Source organism: Varroa jacobsoni, unplaced genomic scaffold (assembly GCF_002532875.2).
Source record: "Varroa jacobsoni isolate VJ856 unplaced genomic scaffold, vjacob_1.0 scaffold_474, whole genome shotgun sequence".
NCBI classification, from domain to species: Eukaryota; Metazoa; Arthropoda; class Arachnida; order Mesostigmata; family Varroidae; genus Varroa; species Varroa jacobsoni.
This window is the reverse complement of record NW_019213376.1, coordinates 1-18209: the sequence shown is the minus strand read 5'-3', so window position 1 is coordinate 18209 and position 18209 is coordinate 1. Positions and strand designations below refer to the sequence as shown.

Below are 18209 nucleotides of genomic sequence, written 5' to 3'. Positions count from 1 at the left end.
TGTCACTAGCCCCTTCCACCGTCACTGGCCCCAGCTGATTCCTTCTCGCCAGAATAGAAACGAATTGTTTTTTCTTAGCTCCGTACCGTTTGTATAGCAACTATGGCCGCTAACTATTTTGCCGCTCTGTTTCCGTGGCGACCGGTATTGGTCGACGGCGCTCGCTACCACCTAAAGGAAGCTCTCCGAGACCTTTGCTCCCGATAACTAGCAGATCTCTTGCGGCCCTCTGTCTACCGTCTGAGTGGCAGCGGTAACAGGCAAACGTCAAGGCGAGTATTGGCGCCAAAGCCACTGGAATAGTTGCCGTTACTGTTGCCTCTTCGTGCGGGCCATTGGCACCGACGCGACGACGCCGGCGATGGCGATGGCGATGGCGAGCGTCTGGCCGATTGTCACAGACAGAACGGATGACTCTGTAACCCCGTTAAGCAGTGCCGGCAGCCCAGCAACGCGCAGCAGAGCAGCCGTTAAGCGCTGATACAGCTTCAGGCCGGCGAAGCTCTGCATTTAACAGTACTAGTAATCTACTATATAATTGCGAAGTCAACTGCATATATCCAGCAATGCACGCCGTAGCATTAGTAGATTAGATTTCGCAGAGGGCGCAGGAATCAGCTAACGGTAAGCAGCTGTTCCTGGCGCCATTAATCGGTCGTCGACCGGCAGAAACAACCATAAACTAGCATACGTAGAAAGCAGCTAGTCGAGTTAGCTAACTTTAAATCTTGCTCGTTCTTTTCGTCGTTCGTGGACTCCAATGCTCGTAGTATACGCCGTTGGTGTTGAGCTGATTAGCGAATTGATCACCGATTGATGCAGGAAAAGGCTTTTTCTCTAAAGGAGGTTATCGTAATCATACAGCGTTTTAGATAAATCTACACGATTGCTTAGTAGTATGTCGAGCTAGTGTCGTTTTCATGATGGCATCGATAGTTTCGTTGAGTCGTTCAACGACACCTGCAGAAAACGACGGGCAAGCTAAGCCAAAACGAGTCGAAGTTCCGATATAGAATTGTGCGTAACGAGATCTGACTATTGTTTGATTTTAGTCATTGTTAAACTCCCGCCGAGACGAAGGTTGTGTTTGTTGATATTCGAAGCTCTGGACGTACAACGACGGGTAACGTACGATCATCTGTATATTTGTGAGACGTCGGCGAAGTGCGAAAAAGGTTCGTGACGCATAAAAAGGATTCGCAATGCTGAAGCGCTTCTAAGCCGGGTGACTTCACAATTATAGACAGCAATGATTACAGGTAACTACGGGGCGATAACTGGGCTTAAGAAATTAACAAATCCAGTCTAACAAAATCACCTATGCTTTTGCTACGTTCGAGGCATTATAGCGGGGCCTGTACTACATTTGGAACATGGAAATGTGCAGCTTCGTAAAATTGAGTATTCATACGTTCCTGCAGTGTAGACAGTAGCTAAGCTCAGATCGAACCAGATGAAGTTGGGAAAATGTTCTTCTATCTGTTAGAAACGAGAGATTATAGAACGTGCGGACGCAGATATCATCGAGTTTTTATGGAGCCGGAAAGGATCGTGAGAAGGAAGGAGATTAACGGCAAAACTACGGTACACCGTACGCCTGATCAACAACGATAAGTAACGAGGCGATTGTCTGTGCACGTGAATTATTCATAAGCGCCGACCCAGCTCTTTCTATTTTACCGTGTAATGACTAGACCGTTCACCGAAAACGCACACGTTTTTTTCGCAATTAATTTAGAAGGACCGGATGCTTTCCACTTCATATCAAATCGGATCCAGATGTAACTGTCAAAACAGAATGAAGATCGGCAAAGAGATGTGGGTATTACCGTTATTGTCATGTCTGGAAGGTTTCGGGAGGAGCTTCAAGATTGAAAGGTCATTTGTTTTGTATTTGTTTATCAATTGTAGTGCTCTATCGTATTTACGTTCAATTTAGTTGTAGCCTATAATTACAACTTATGTATACTACTTAGTACTCGCTGCGGCCTACCGTAAGCCGAAGACTACGTCGGAACAAACTACTTTGAATCACGAAGGTTCGCTTGAGCGATTCTGCGGAACGAAGCTGCTTCTAGTTGTCGATAATTGATCGGGCAATTGGAAAGTATCTCCCGGTGTATAAACCGGGAATTTTACTCGGGGACGAATAGGAGCCAGTCGTTACGCTCGATGAATGATGCTCATTTTAGAGATGCCGTTTATGGTGCAATCGACTTTGACGCTTGTGTGTTGCCCCGGAAATGACCATTGTTTACCTTACCTTCATTAATATACATAAGTGTATTTATACTGAGAGAATTTTAGCTCTAGCTTGGTTAGTCCATCAACGTACCGATACGCGGTATCGAGAGAATGGCATTCAATGCAAAAATGTAGAAGTGTTCTTGAAATCTCTACGTACATGGAAATCGACATTACGTCAGTACACACATGTACATAGATGCGTCCTGTGAACGTTCATGCTCATTGGACCGTAGTGTCTGCTATGGCATAAAGCCGCCCTGACGTAGCTCCTCGCCAAGATATGACGTCTGATATTTGTTAGGGAAAACTCCATAAAAGAAAGATGGTTCAATCAACTGTCCGACTAAAAAGAGCGAATTTGAATTTCCTGAAACATAACTAATGTCAAGCCATTGACGTATTACGACAGTTCGCTTCATACGGCTTATCCTTTTAAAGTAAATGTATCCGTTTGTTATATATGACATAGGAAGTCAATTAAGAGAGATAATGTGATTATTTATCCCAGTAATTCTGCACTGGCGAGTTGGTTAAAAGCGAAATATAATTTATTCTGGCTATTTGTTTGTGTTTCACGTCCCTCAGATCTCTGAGATCTCCCGACCTATGTCTTTGTATTCGTCCTTTGCTGTATTTAGCTAGGCCCGAAATTTTGCATGCATGGTTGGCCCCTCGCGACCTTATGAGTTAGTGCCGCTTTTCGCTTTTCCTTTTTCGATCCGTAGAGTGATGTACTTTGTAAGCCTTTTTATTCTACGTCCAGTACTACTGTTAGGGATTTCAGGCTAGCTCTCAACGCGAAACGAAACGCCCGGATTCGAACCTAGATTCCAGCGTGTTCCTAATACTACCAGGCAAATAGCCTACCTATTAAGCTATCACGAGAGCGTGATTTATAAACCTGGAGCAAGTTACGAGGCTCGATGACAAACGAAACGAAGACGTATGTTCACGTACTTGTTCGACCCTAAAAAGACCCGCCACGACCAAATGCTAAAATGACCATAATCGCAAAAACATTGACCACTTTGCATCTTTAACAGTATCGGTTTGTTGATCAATGTCTGTCGCCATAGTATAGAATCGTTAGGGATATAAACAATTGTGCTATCTTAGCGTTGATTCAAGTCGATGTCAACATGGCCATTACGCCATTTCTGTGTATCATTACCATTCGTTAGTACAGCATAATGGTGTCAATCGCGGCCAGATTAACTTGATTGCACAGATATTTTGGTATAGGCCGACCGTAGCTTTCGTATCTAGCGTTTCAACTCTACACACTGGTGTTCCCGATAGGCTGGCGCTTAACTGACGAATGTTCCATTTCGTTAGTCGAACATGGTCAGCGTTGCCTTACATGCGAGAGTTCGGGCATCCAGTACGGAACATCAATGGACATAAACTCTTGTGGAACACCCAACCCCATAGGGAATTCGCGACCGAGCGGAAAGCGGCAAAGTGCTATTTCATTTCTACAAGTAACCGCTGCAAACTGCCCTGGGCTGTAGACGCCCGCCGCGTTCCAGCCGGGTACCGATGTAACGCAGAATCCTCTTCTTAGCTTTTTACTGCCTTCGCCTCTGCTAGAATAATCGCCAGAAATTTGGGTTTGCTCGGCCCACCCTAACTCATGAAGCCTGCAGATAAGCTTGCAGAAACGAAACCGACGAGAACCGGGTCCGAACGGTCGGGCGTCGAGATACCTATACTCCAGGTGTACCAATACGTTGGCTGTGTCTTGATTAGCAACCACTCATATCCCTGTTCCCAGGCCACCTGTTCTCCCGCTACGGACATGCTACCTATATATATATATATATATATATACATGCATAATCAACTTTAGTTTGCGCGTAACAACGGGATATTGACTACCAAGAATAGATCGCAAGCCTGTTTCGCTTTATTGGTTTTATTCTCTTGCTCAATCGTTGACTCACCCATTCGGAAGTGATGTTACCATTTGTCCTGCTCGGGCGCCTGCAGGCCGTCAACCTGACTACCCAGTTGTACGCCTGTGTGACTATTATTGCTTAACGGTCTACGCAATAGTACAGTGAGGGCCATGGTACAAAACGGATGCAACATTTTCGATAGAGCCCGATTTCGCGTTTGGCACTATTAGATGGAGTATTAACTGCTGAGAAAAAGAATAGCACTTGGATAAGCTTCAATTTAATAACACGGTATTTTAAAGTTCTGCTACGTTTTACCCAACGGAACCTTCCTTGCCATTTACATAGGCTCACATTTAGGTTTTTCCGATACGAAGAAAAGCATACATGCGAGCTTAGTAATGAAGTGATTAATTAATTATACAACAATGCCGCTTGCTTCGTGATTCATGCTGCAGCAACTCAATTAGGTTCTTAATGTCTAGGTAGCCGGTCATGCCGTCGGCGTTTGCTTTTACGATGGCGAGGACCGAATCAGTGGACGCTAGACTTTCTATTTTTTTTACATATGGATAATGCTGTTGTTAGCAATTTCCTAAAGAGATATTGGTTTTTCAAAAGGTTTGTTGATTGATTGTAGTATTTATATTTTAACGTTTCCTTTACTGTTGTCTCATACGCTTTGCCTTTGTCAAGTTAATGGTGGGTTAATGGATCGGGGAGGATTGACAGAGGCCGCTTGTTTTTGTACGGCGATAGCAGCAACGAAATATCTTGCTGTAATAACTTTATAGCATATGATATATGATTTTAGTGCACTTTTATTCCTTATAGATGCCGTTAGTGGACTTTTATACCATACAGTATTAGTCACATATCCTATTGTGTTATGCTAAAAATTGACCTCGCTATGGTGCTATTGGGGCCGCTTAGCTGGTCACGCGAGTCATCTGCGAGCTGACCGATATCGAACTGCTTTTTTTGGTAATTTCATAGTTGAATTGATGCTGATGTTGGCGTATTTATAGTGTTACTGACATGTCTTTCACACCTCTGACCCATAGTTTTCTTTTTACTTAGCGGCGAAATGAAAGATTCAATAAAGACACTCACCGCATCTTCTAATTAAAAGATAGTTAAGTTCTGCTAGTTCGAAGTTTGTTCTGCAGTAGGAATTACTATGGAAAGCGGAACGAGAGATCAAACTATATATATATATATATATATCATTTTAATAAACAAATTTACGTAACTCTATATGTAAGAATTATTATTGAAAATTACCTATAACCGGCACATTTCATGTTTCCACAGTCGCATGTCGACAAGCATCGTTCGATTGCGGTAAAAATCAAGCCATTTGCTTAAAACGAGCATTCACGCCTCAATCCAGCTTCGTGCACTTGTGAAAATATCCATCAAATGTGATTACGGTTAGTGGCTTTGTCCATCGGCCACACATGTGCCGGACAGCAGGAAGGAATTAAGGACAGACCTTTTCAGATCAAAGTCATCATCAAATAGCAGTGGAAGTTTACCTATATAGTATATATAGAGCCGTGTTCGTGCGGTTTTCTTGCGTATTCAACAATATACACGGAGCTTGTTGTCACGATCAGAATGCCATTCATCAGAGCTGAAGGTTATATAAGAGCGGTCCAATTGTATTATAAACACACGTGCACAGAACTCTACTTATCTATTACTGAACTACTACAGCTACGTGTAATATCACTGCCGAACTAACGGTTCAACTTTTGTCCGCGATTTTCAGACTCGATTATAATTTTTATTATAAACGCACCAGGCAGCCGCCTCAGTGATACGTAGGTCTATAATATAATAACTTATATATATAATGTCTAACTGCATTGCTTAATTAAATATGTACTTGGCCACAATAGACGACTTTTACTACGTCCGTATGTTGTTAAGCTCAAAGGAAGTGCTCTTAATAATAGGCTTCCGCCATGGCGTGACGTGACGCTTTTTCATAGAATACCATATAAATGTGGGCGCCTGCCTATTCGTCTCGAAGAATCTGTGCGTAAGTATAGTAGTGCATGTGTTCACCTAGAGCTCCGTCTATTCATAATATATCTACCAGTATTACTTATCCACGGCTACGGCAAATTTGGATCTTTTTGGCGATAGGGGCTTCATGTGTCCTGCAGGACTAAGCAGGAAATCAGAAGGGCGCTGTAACTGCGCTTTAGCCACTGGCAGGGTTCTCATCGCGTCCGAAACGAATTTTTAGGACTGGCAATCAGCTCGGCCTCTGTGGCTGCCAACACGGCCTAAGCCTTTAACTCTTTGCTGATCTGAGCCACCAACTGATAGCGCTGCTGCATACGATTTCCTCTAATAGGCCATTACCGCCACACCCTTTTTTACTGTAGCAAGGTTATTGTTTCTACTTCTTGCGTCCTCTTTAGCTATTCTATTACTTATCGGTAACGTCCCACGAAGCTCTAGGCAAGAGGCAGAAGGAGGAAATAAACTTTTATCCGCCTTGAATAGCTACTGACGCGATTATATAATGGAATTAAGAGTAACAGAGAAGCAGAGAATTTGACTGCGCTAAAAAACATCGAAGCTAGCAGAAGTGTATTTTTGTGTAAGTTTGATTTTTTTGTTTCTCGGATGGCCTTACAACCATCCGAAAAGCTTGTCTGACGGGGACGCCATTGGCCACGATCACTTTGTAAGGGTCGTCGAAGGGCAGCTGCTAGATCTGCTGACTGGCTCGGTTGATTCGATAGTTGTTAGCCATTCGCTCTTTAACCCGTAAGGGCTTTTTCGATCGGAGCTCTGCTGCTTCGCTCCTGCATGGATTCCACGGTTGCTAGCAGCCGCAGAAGTATCGGCTATACTAGCAGCCGCCATTGTGAATTCTGTGGCGTTAAGGTTTTTCTGTGGGGCAACAAGCCAAAATCTCTAAGCGCCAAGGATTAACGTCATGCGAAAGAGAACGGTCAGCTGATGGATCGCGGAACAACGGACCAATAGAGCAAGCGTCGGCGAATGGACACTGACAATAGTGTCTTGGTCAATGAGGCCCGCGAGACCTATTTTCTTTTGACTTTGTTGGCTGAAAGCGGCAGTACCCGGTGCTCGCGAGTTACGCTCATACGTCATCCGCCTGGTCATGCCATGGTTGCATACAGGTAATGAGAATTCGTATAGTAAGTGGATCTTCATAAGTAGGATGGGCTAAGTTAAATACTATACGTGGAATTACAAATTCTACTCCGGCTATAAATAAAGTTAGCTGACATTTAGGTCGGAGAAATTTAGGCCGTGGTTCACCTGTGAAAAAGTAGCAGATCAGACCAGCATCCGTCATCGACAGTCTTCGTACGTTCAAGTTTATGCCACAAATGTTTGTTTTCTACCACCTATTTTGGATCTAAAAAGGCTATGGATGAAGCTGTATGATAGTTAAACGACAATAACAATATAAAGTGTCGTTTGGACATAAACATCCAAACAGATGCTTCTCGTATTAGCTGGAAAAAGCAGGGTTGAAGCACAAGCATTAATTTCTTGTGGCATCGAAGGATCAGCAGCGAACTGAGATTGTTTGTGGTATTGGTACTTGAATCCTCGTTATGGTAGATCACCTTTTGCCTGAGTAGCTGGTATTGCATAAAACCTATCATTTCCACCTATAGTGAATGAAAGCAAACTAGTTTTTTATGCGCATGGACCTGTCGACTCCACGGTATCAGCCTATATGCAAAACTGTAGTAGTTTGCCCATGCATTACGACTGGGGCAGCGGATGCTCAACCGAAATACGTTCGACATGCTGCCCTGCTCTTGCAGTTTATCTGAAAAATGACGCGTTAGTACCCTGGGGCCGGCAACTGCAGTGACAGTGCTATGAAGAGATTGCATGCCAGCTGTGACGATCTACTTAACACAAACAGCAATAACAGCTTTCACATCAGCGTTATTTCATCGTCGTCTCCTTCTCCCTGTGATCCGTCACGTTTCGTTGTCCTGATCTGATCTGAAATAGTCATCTTTGGTATGTCATGCCGTGGACGATGGCTTCGAGTAGGAAATATAAGAATACGTCTGATGTCTTTGTACCACCTAAATGGTATGTTTAGCCAACTCCACAGAATGATACGATGCACACAGAGATAAACGTTGACATAGGTACATGTTAGATCTATAGGACCAATAGTAAAGTACAAAGATCGACACCTCAATGCACTTCATTGCTTGCAATCGCTATTACACTATGCGCTTACGGCTGGGCGGTGCAATGACGACTTTGTGTTCATTGCCGTCAGAGAATGAGGGCTGGCTAAAATTCGTACGGCTGAGAACGGTACTGCGTTTTGTAGTTAGAATGGTCTCGGACTTGAGTGTAGACGAATTTAGAGAGCACACGTCAGCAAACATAGCGTTAATGTTTAATCAGGTTCCAAAGAAAAAAGAATGCACTTGAGCACTTTTCGCGGCCGCACTCGAAGCTCACGTCGGCCGCTGGCGTAATGTACAAATATAATACAAGTATTAACTATTCATCAAACGTCATAGTTTATGAGACGGCTTGTTTGTCATAGCAAGTATGGGATTAGGGGGCAGCGCCTTTTTTCGACAGTTCGAGGGAACGCAGTCGTCATTTGCCCCTATTAACTGTGACTGCAAAAGGTGCAGGGGAACGACTCGGACAAAGTAAAATGCGAATCTTTGTAGACACCGGCCACCGCTCCGGCATCCCTTCAAAGGTCGTAAAAGGTCGTTGGTTTTCACTCAGATCGCAGTAAATCCGACTACATCAAACGGCCTACCCTCGAATGCGGCATTCTGGCTGCGCTGCTTTAAAATGAGCCTTGCGAGTCTTAGGCAGCGCCAACTCAGGGTAAAGTTAGCACTCAAAAGGTTTTCATTTTAAAGAAGAAATACAACGTTGTTCCTGTTTGGTGGAACTGTGTTTGCGAGGTCAAAGGGCGGGAATATCGTACCGGCCTCTGAAAATATTGCTGCATTGTACGAAGTGCAGCTTGTCTTACAGAGGTTGTAGTGAGAAAGCGATTACCGTAATAATAATCGTCATAATAATGTTTGTACAATGTTTCTTCTGTGTCACCTTGTTTTTTCATAGTCTTCTGACCCATTAACAGTTGGTAGATATAATTTGTTATTCCATAGGCAATATACATCGTAGCGACCCGTATACAAGCATAGCGTTTATCAACAGTATGCAAGCTGGATCACATGTCTATAATTTTCGTGACGATGGCGTTTCATCTACCGCATCGGCAAGTATAGAAACGAGTGGCAGGCTCTATTAGAAAAACAAAAAGGTCACTAGCAAAAATCGCATCCCATATTAAAGGGTGAAAATGTATTACATTGGTAGCGCTCCAAAGCCAAAGTCCGTTGAACAATGCGATACTCATCGACTTCGGACGATCTGCGTATTAGTATCTAATGCGTTACGATAAATGAATACATTCGTACAATGTATACGGCTATCAATCGTCGAAAGGCACGAGTAGGAAAAGATTTGTGAAGCCGAACGTCGGCTGCATTCTGTCGTCGTGCGCGACGAGCACTTACTTAAAGTCAATACTGTTAATAGCACTTCATAACACATAGTAGGTAAACAATGATACGACCCTTTTATCGCATTAAGCCGAACATGTTGTACAGATAATACAGATAATAACTGAAAACGATCACACAATTTCCTCTTATATGGCTTATCTAACAGCCGAAAGGATCGATCAGAAAAAGGATCGGGTACCTCTAGGACCACATCAGAATCGACTTAGCAGAGTAGGACAGGCAAATGAGATCGTGCACCTTCTGTCTATTACTGTGCAGTACATACGAATCTCCTAAAACAATACCATTTGCGGATAGCCAAGACTTGTGGAGAAATATAGCGTTGTATAGAGCAGCAAGCTCCAGATTGACCCACTCTTATGACAAAAGCTGGATCGTTGTGGCTCATTCGATGAGTTGATTGCGTACTCTGACTGGGAACTGTACCAAAACCTGACGTGAATTTTCGTTCACGTCTCTGATGGCCCACTGTCATTGGTTTGCGCAGCGTAGGAGATGAGCTATGTAGCGTACGTTTCTCGCTGGTTTCTAAATTTGCTTGTTCACAGGTCTTAGCCTAATATTGTACAAGAGTTCAGTATCTATGTATTTGCAAAGCACGTATTAACAGGATGGCGTTGTATATTTGACCTAAATTGTTATTGATGTTTCGATGCCGATTCTGATCGTGCATCTTCGTGAAGCTCTATTTATCTTGATTATACCCTCGACATCAAAATATCAATCCCTATGTACATCACCGTCATTGGGCAATGTAATCTATTCTTTATACGTACAAATGCGGCGAACCTCGATTGCCTCTTTATAGCACTAAAAGATATGGCTATACAAATATTAAAGAGCAGAACTTGGATGGCCAACGACACGTAATACGCAATGTGTGTGAGTAAACATGTTTTTTTTTCTCATATAAATTCTATTGTTACATACGCTGCAGCATCAATCAATGGTAACATACAGTTTAACCATAATCATCCGATTCAGTTTGTTCAGACACACGTCGTACTTGCAAATATCCGCCAATAAGAAATTATTTCTGAAGTGCGTTTTTCTCATTTTTCAATAAAAAAAACAAGCGATAGGGTTTTGAAGTGTAGAAGACATTTTGCACAGCATGATAGTTTGATGAAAATTGGATGACGGGGGACGATTATAACCGTCTCGGGGATTTGCCGTGATAGAGACCATGATTCTGATTCAACGCTAGTGTTAATTTTTTCCCAGCCATACACTGTAGGTACCTGTACTGGTGCAGAGAGGCTTTCTTTGAGTCAAAATTTTGCTTGAAATCATCGTTTGCCCCTCATTTATAGGGCATTTTAAAATCGACAGAATGATATGAGACGAATGGATGGAGTCAAACAAAACGAGCATTCATAGGACTACTTGGAGAACTACTGGATATATTCAGCTAGACTTTGCTATCGAATCTTTTTCCTTATTTTTCTGTCTGTCCGTTGGACTAACTAACTCTACAGTTACAGAGAGACTGTTTCTTGTTATGAGCTTGTTTGCAACCGTGTTCATTGAGCAACAATATTTGTGATAGTCGAGGGTCGATAGGTTTTCGTGCACAGTTAGTAGGGGACTGAGAGAAAGGTTATATTGCATGGCCCAATTATAATCCCTGTAACTAGGAAGTAAAAGCAGTAGTATTATTACTGCAGTTATTAATACTACTTTTTACTTTTTTATTATATGAATCACAATTTGCTTCGTATAGTCAGATTACCGCAGGGCCCAGACAAAAACGCATGGAGAGAAGGTTATTTGCGACTAGTGCGTCACCTACATAATGATCATTTATGACAATTTTTTTTTCATAGTTGAACTGAAGTTACTGTCAGCAGAAGAAATCGAGATCAAATCCTCCATAGCGAACAAGCTTATTGTCGATGTGGCTTGATGTAGAAAAGAAAAGCTCTTAACTAACGACAAAATTTCTGCCTGTAACCTTGTAGGACGTCTGCTCTGTATGTGCTCAATTCATGGTGAAGTCTCACATAAGCGAACAACGTCAGACCCGCCGATTAGCGAAGCAAACTAGACCCATTGCTCCTGCTTGCGGCCGTCGAAGAAGGACCTTACCGCCATCGAAGACGTTGTTACGCTGTCTATTTTCATTCCACTCTGGCAGAACTGTATCACTTTTGCCTTCATGCTAAATGAAGAATCTAAGAGGTGCAGGAGAAATTACTTTCTTGTGAACTATCTACCCGTTCCGTATAGTAAGACGGATATAAAACGAACGACGCCGTATGATACTTTTGCTCAGTACGTACCTGCTGTATATTATTGTTTGTTCTCCTGCTAGAATGAGCAATCTGAGCCCCCATTCGGCCATTATTGATAGACATTGATTACATTGACGTAATGCGGTTGTTATTTTTATAACTCAATCAACGTCTTCTATAAGCGATGCTATAGCAATCAATTATGGATTACTGAATGTGACGGTAGGCGATGTCCTTAGAACGCTGAAGACAGAAGTAAAGAAGGCTGTAGAAATTAAGGATGAAATCGGCAGACCAAATTGCCTTTCTATTTAACGGCCCAGCTCAGCTCACCAATCCTAGTTATAATCCATTAATCAAATAGATTTGTCTGCTTTGTGAGGTTGGAAGCCGCCTATTTTAAATGAAGCTGGCTGAAAAAGGACCTACCGTAATCTCAGTGGGTATCATCAGCTGGACCAATAGACTGCGGTTAAATATTGAAAGTAGTAAAAATAATCATAACTAATAATAACAATCGTGTAATTATATTAGAAGAACTGAATTAAAGTATATACATACACCCCTGTACGTATATACTTCATATATACGTACAGGGATAAACTGGGACAGAATTTAACTGCTGAATTTAAATTAAAACAGATAGATGAGCGGCATTTTTAGGACACGCGGATCGAATCATTCCTGATCGGCATATTTATTCCACGTAACTTTCGAGAGCGATTCGCAGCCTGACCCCGATTCACAAGCTTGAAAAACTTGAAAAGAGGCCGACATACAAATTATGCAGGTGGACTAGTTACAATGAAGTACTTAAAATGCGACTTTGGCGATGCAAAAATCGACGCGGAACGTAGTTGAATTTTCCCGGGAATATTTTACGTCTCTGTTCAACACTTTACTCTAAACGTGTTAATTCTCTATTAATTACAAAACCTAACATCAAAAGCGTTTGTTATTATTAATGATTTCTTTTAAAAATAATTATCTTTTTTTCGTGTCCGTTTTTTTTTGTTCAGGGTAAAAGGTGGCACACGACTGTAAATAACTGAGCTATTTTTTTGCGCATTTTACGAATATATCATATATTTCTATTAGGATTTTGCGAGAACGGCTTCGTGAGGCCCAGACGATCCTGCTTGCATTGCTGTAGGCTACGTTCATTTGTATTTCAGTTCATTGGTAGCATCGGTAAAGGGATTCTAGCGTCAGTACATTTCGATTTCCTGAAAAAAAGTGCATACCATGTTCTTTCTATCGTCTTGCAAGTGTATTCCCGCCTTGACTTGACCTTCGTTTAGACTTCACATGAAAAAAAGGGGTAAAGTAAAGTGTCCGTTTTCTAGATTTACAATCGATTTTGTTTGCTTTACCTTGACAAAAAAAGTATCTAGTCACCTTACCTCGGGGTATCCCCATCGTAGGCTGCTCTGTATGACTTCGACGCGTTGCACAGCTTCCCGTCGCGGGGTCTAATTGATTTGGCGTCTGGGAAGGCCCGTGACGGTACAATAGTAAGGTGTTTGCTTGCGAAATATAGAGGAACATAATGGTGGTGGGGCTTCGAAAGCGAGCTTGGACATGCTTCGTTTTGTGGTAGAAACCAGCCGTCCGACGCTTGAAGGCTGTCCCTGAATGACGCAAAATTCGAACTGTTCCGTTGATGTTCAGGCACATTGTTACGGTTAAAATCACACTTGAAACTTGATTGGGCTAGATGATTGATTGTGAGCCACCAAATTTTCGGAACTTTGGTAAGATTAGAGAACTAAAAGTTTCAATAGTATAGTAATATCCTGGTACAACGGTCCAAAACGTACCTTAGTTACTTCGGAATGTGCTGCTTCGCTGACAAAAGAGTTCGGTCTCGACGATGAAAAAAAAGAATCATTTGCACTATGAGATCCCGCGAAAAGGCAAAGCCCACCTCGTCGATGGTTTGCCGGCGAGGTGACTGCACTTGCTCTCAATATAAACACGTGCAAAAGGCTGGCGGTAATAAATTCTGCTTCAATGTTCATACAAAAAAGCAAATCCCACAGTGCTCAATGGTAACGATGGGAACATGCCTAAAAAGTGCGCTAGACGCCGGTGTCGATAGAAAACATATAATTCTTGTGTAAAATGGCCATCTGTTTAACGTGGCATCGACAGCGACTCGAGAAGGAAATCATCGAACATTTTAATAGTAGTAACGAAACAATACTGTTGACACTTATCGCTCAAAAAATTAATATGTTACAGAAATGAACGAAGCAGATGAGATTTAAAACTAGGGAAAAAAGTGCTTGGGGCAATGAAAAATAATGGAAAAGGAAGGGCGGGAAGGTGTGGTAATAATCTGTGTGGTTCATCTGTTTGTTACGGTAGTCGCCGTCCTTGTGGCCGTGGACCGGAACGCCTTCAGCAGTCGATTCTTCACTAAATAGACAACATAACCTAATCAACGTCCCGTGTTATGTCAAACCGTAGACATCGTCAACTACTCTTAACAACCTACTCGTCTAGCTTTTGACTACCGTAAATGATTTTGCCGGTGTTAGACGCACTGATTTGAATGGAAAAGTCACTGCCTTCTTCTCGAGATCACAGCGAAACAAGCTCGGTCGTTCGGGCTTGATTCGATTGTTAACGATAAACGCAGCCGAAGACATCCGAGATTTAATACTTAAAGGTACCTTTCTACAGGAGCAACTCCTTTGCTTCTACATGTATGTATTGCAAAATTGTTGTGACAAATATATTGGCTGCACTACCAATGGGGCGAAATGGTCAAATTTGTTACAGTCGTGTTTTGCCTGCTCAGGACAGTGATATGCAAACGCCATTTCTCACAATTACTTGGTGGTCTCCGTATTCTGCAATACCTAGGAAACTTTACGCTGTGTTGACATTTCACTGCCGAATATTTCGTTCCGCTCCGAATTTGTTGGGACTTGGCATAGTATTTCGATCCTGCCGCTGCCATCTTCTCTGCCGAAGTCACTTTTCAACACCAGAAGTGAAATTTATTTTCATACAATAATTGTACATACTTTTTATTAGCTAGATGAGTACGAAACCAGTCGCTAAACTGTTCGCGCTTTGGGACCGCAGGGCTAACAGCAGCTACTGGCAGACCGGCCGAATATTGAATACAAACGGTGGTGCTAACGGTCAGAAAATGTGACATAACCCTATGAGAAGGTAGCGTAGAACTGCAGACGATAGATGCCGCGGACTGCGACGAGATTAGGCTGTTCACAAAGAGGCTAGGTGGCAGATGCAGGACCTGCTTTAATAAGCCTTAGGAACTTATTCAAGGACAGTCTTTCGTTCATGAATGTCTAACATGATTCTCTTGTCCGCCGCAGCTAAGGCGCACGATAGTGTCCTTCGTTCCTAGTCTTCATCGATTAATCCATCGGTGGAGTAACTGCTGCATTCCATAGTACACCTAACTCTCATGCACCTGTATATGGCTTGCCACAGAGCCATGGTGTATTTCCGTCCAGTGCTGTGTTACCAGGTGAACCGTAAATGTGTGGTTTGAACGAATATATCCTCTGGCAGTACTTGGAACAGTTGAAGAGGGTGTTTAATATTATAAATGAATAATAATTTTTGTATTGCTAAAACGAAACGTTGTTTCCTAATGGAATCAATAATTCATAGCTATAATATATGCCTAAAAATTTCTATTATATTTTAGACATTATATATATATATATAGAGCCGTACGTTTTTTCCTTTGCTCTATTTTTGAGACAAAATTAGATTTTTGAGCAACTACTTCTAAAGTTCATTTTTACATCGATTATACATATTTTTTTAGTTAGTGCAGGAGACTTCCCCTTCGAGAGAACTGAGACGCAAATAACACCAAGTAAATCCCCTTTCTTTGTTGTTCTTTTATTGTTTTCCTAGAGAATTTCCCTAATTTTTATTATATACGACATGTACCTGAGGTCTTGACGAACTATCCGCGATACGGTCTGGCTAGTTAGTTACGCCAAATTCTATTCTCAACTAATGTCCTGACCGAAATACAAGGACTACTTATAGTCCTTTTATGCATTTTTAGACTGAATCGAGTAACCCTCGAGTCGGCACTGTTCCTTCTCTGGCATTAGTTTTCCGTTCATCATTTGCTTCTTCAGCAGCTGTTTACGAATTTCTATTATTCTTCTGTAAAATTTATTGACATCAGGATACTACCTAGTCAATTACGTGTCTGTTTTTCCTCGACATATAGACGCTCTCGACAGTAAAATAACTAAGGCTTTCTATCGGAAGTGTTTTTTTGATAGAAGTATGTCAAGAACCACCGATGCTCACGGCGTAAAAAATATGACGGAAGTCTGCGCCAATAAACGGCTGATCGATGAGAAAGAAACGAGATTTTACTATATTTACTGCCAAGCATCTATTGTTATCCACTTGTGTTATTATATTTGGTGGGTGAACTTTTTAATTGGACACATAATAAAACAGAATAATTGGATACGTTTAGCTGGACGGTGTATCACTTTATATTTGCTTGCAAAACAAAAATGACGTAAACGAGTACCCGCTCATAATCGCCCAAGTGAATTTCCCCATATTAGTCTATTCATTTGTCGGAGGCTTATTTCAAATAAATAATATAAACATGGATGTTTGTGGTAGAGGTTTATCCTTCCTGACAGGAAGTCCGTACCGAGTATTGCTAGGAGAACAAAATAGAACAAGATGGACACGCAATACCAAATCGTACGAAAGATTGTTTTTTTTTCTTTCATTGTCTCTATCTTTTTAAGCCACTTTTGTATTTCGATGTGTAGTCTATTGGGTCTGTCTAGGGAATCTATTTTCTAAAATTGTAACTGGCGCCACAAGGAACGTTTAAGATATTAGCTCGCTAAATCCATAGCAGACGATTCCGGTAGACCGTATTTTGCCGCCACATAAAACAAAAATGGCCTGCCAGATAAGACAAACGTTTTATCTGTTTTTGACGATTAGCGGTCATCGTATCCGTATCGTCAATAGTCGATTCACTGTGTTTACGCGGAACCATATCGGGGGGCTGTCGGGCAGGGGTAACAATGCGTCGCCGTGCTCTTCCACGTAACAGTGCGTTCATGGGTTCGATTAACTCAAATCGTTTCCTATTTACGCGTATATGAAATTTTGTACTAAATATTGCTTCAGAAGAAAGAGTTAGATTAGCCGCTTTATGTACATTACAAGCTGATAACGGCCGTCAATCAGAGTCTGGTAACTGTTGTCGCGTATTCATTAACGCGTCAGGACTGGTCGTCAGTACAGCTCATCTCAAATATAAAAAAATTGTAAATATTATTGTTTGTTGAAAGCTTTCGAGAAAGCGTAAAATAGTGAAAATCATTTGAGAAGTGAGAACGCTTCGACGTGTGAACGAATGGCCGGAATGGTAGCGTTATTTGCTGGTACATCACAACGTCTCCTGATTCGTAAACATCACTTCTGTTCAGTGTGTTTGGTGTTCATCCCGTTTGGCGTACGCTGCCGACCAATGGAAAAAATCGGCCATCGAAAGCGTAGTAATACACACCTTATTCCCGTTTCCTTTTTTCAAGCTGTGACACTTTTTTTTCCCTAGATTGTATGGCAACAGCTGCCGCCTGCATGGCAAGCTCTGCTATCTGTAAATACATTTAAAAATAATCAATCTTAACCTAAATACAGACCGCATATATAGACATTTTTTTTAATGTAAATTCATTCAGTTAGTAGTTTTATGTAAAAACATTTAGTTGGTAAACGCGACCTTGTTGGGTGGTCGTGTGATTCAATCCAGAAACTAGTTAGCATGTTAAGCCAGCCAGTAATTCTATCATTAAACAGTAGTAGAAAAGTTTAGGCTATGAAAAGCGAAAATGTACGCAACCTTTACTGGAGATGACTGCCGTAATAGGGGTCATAGACTGCCATAATTTGGTCATAATTTATAAATGTTTGCTCGAAGACATAGTGATAAACTCCAATGAAGATTACTCTTCTTGGAGCCTGTTATCACGTTCGTTTTTTATCGTGGCAGTTCCCATCCGTACTTGTGACGGATGGGTGACTGGGTGCAAGTGTCGGATGTGTGTGCTTATCCGTAATATACGAAAATCTCTTATACGTGTATATATTGGCTGTTTGTTTTGCCCTGTACCTATATATATATATATATATATCTAGGTGTCCCACCCCAACGAAGTCTCCCGCTTGGATACTCTGCATTTGTGCTGCATTGT

At 41.8% G+C, this 18209-nt stretch overlaps 1 long non-coding RNA gene across 1 annotated transcript; it reads left to right on the top strand.

Moving 5' to 3' along the window:
- Positions 1-560: 560 nt before the first annotated feature.
- On the top strand, positions 561-18138 carry LOC111260771 (uncharacterized). Its single transcript, XR_002680543.2, has 3 exons — positions 561-624; positions 1053-1259; positions 11695-18138. It is a non-coding gene; the product is annotated as an uncharacterized LOC111260771 (long non-coding RNA).
- Positions 18139-18209: the final 71 nt, after the last annotated feature.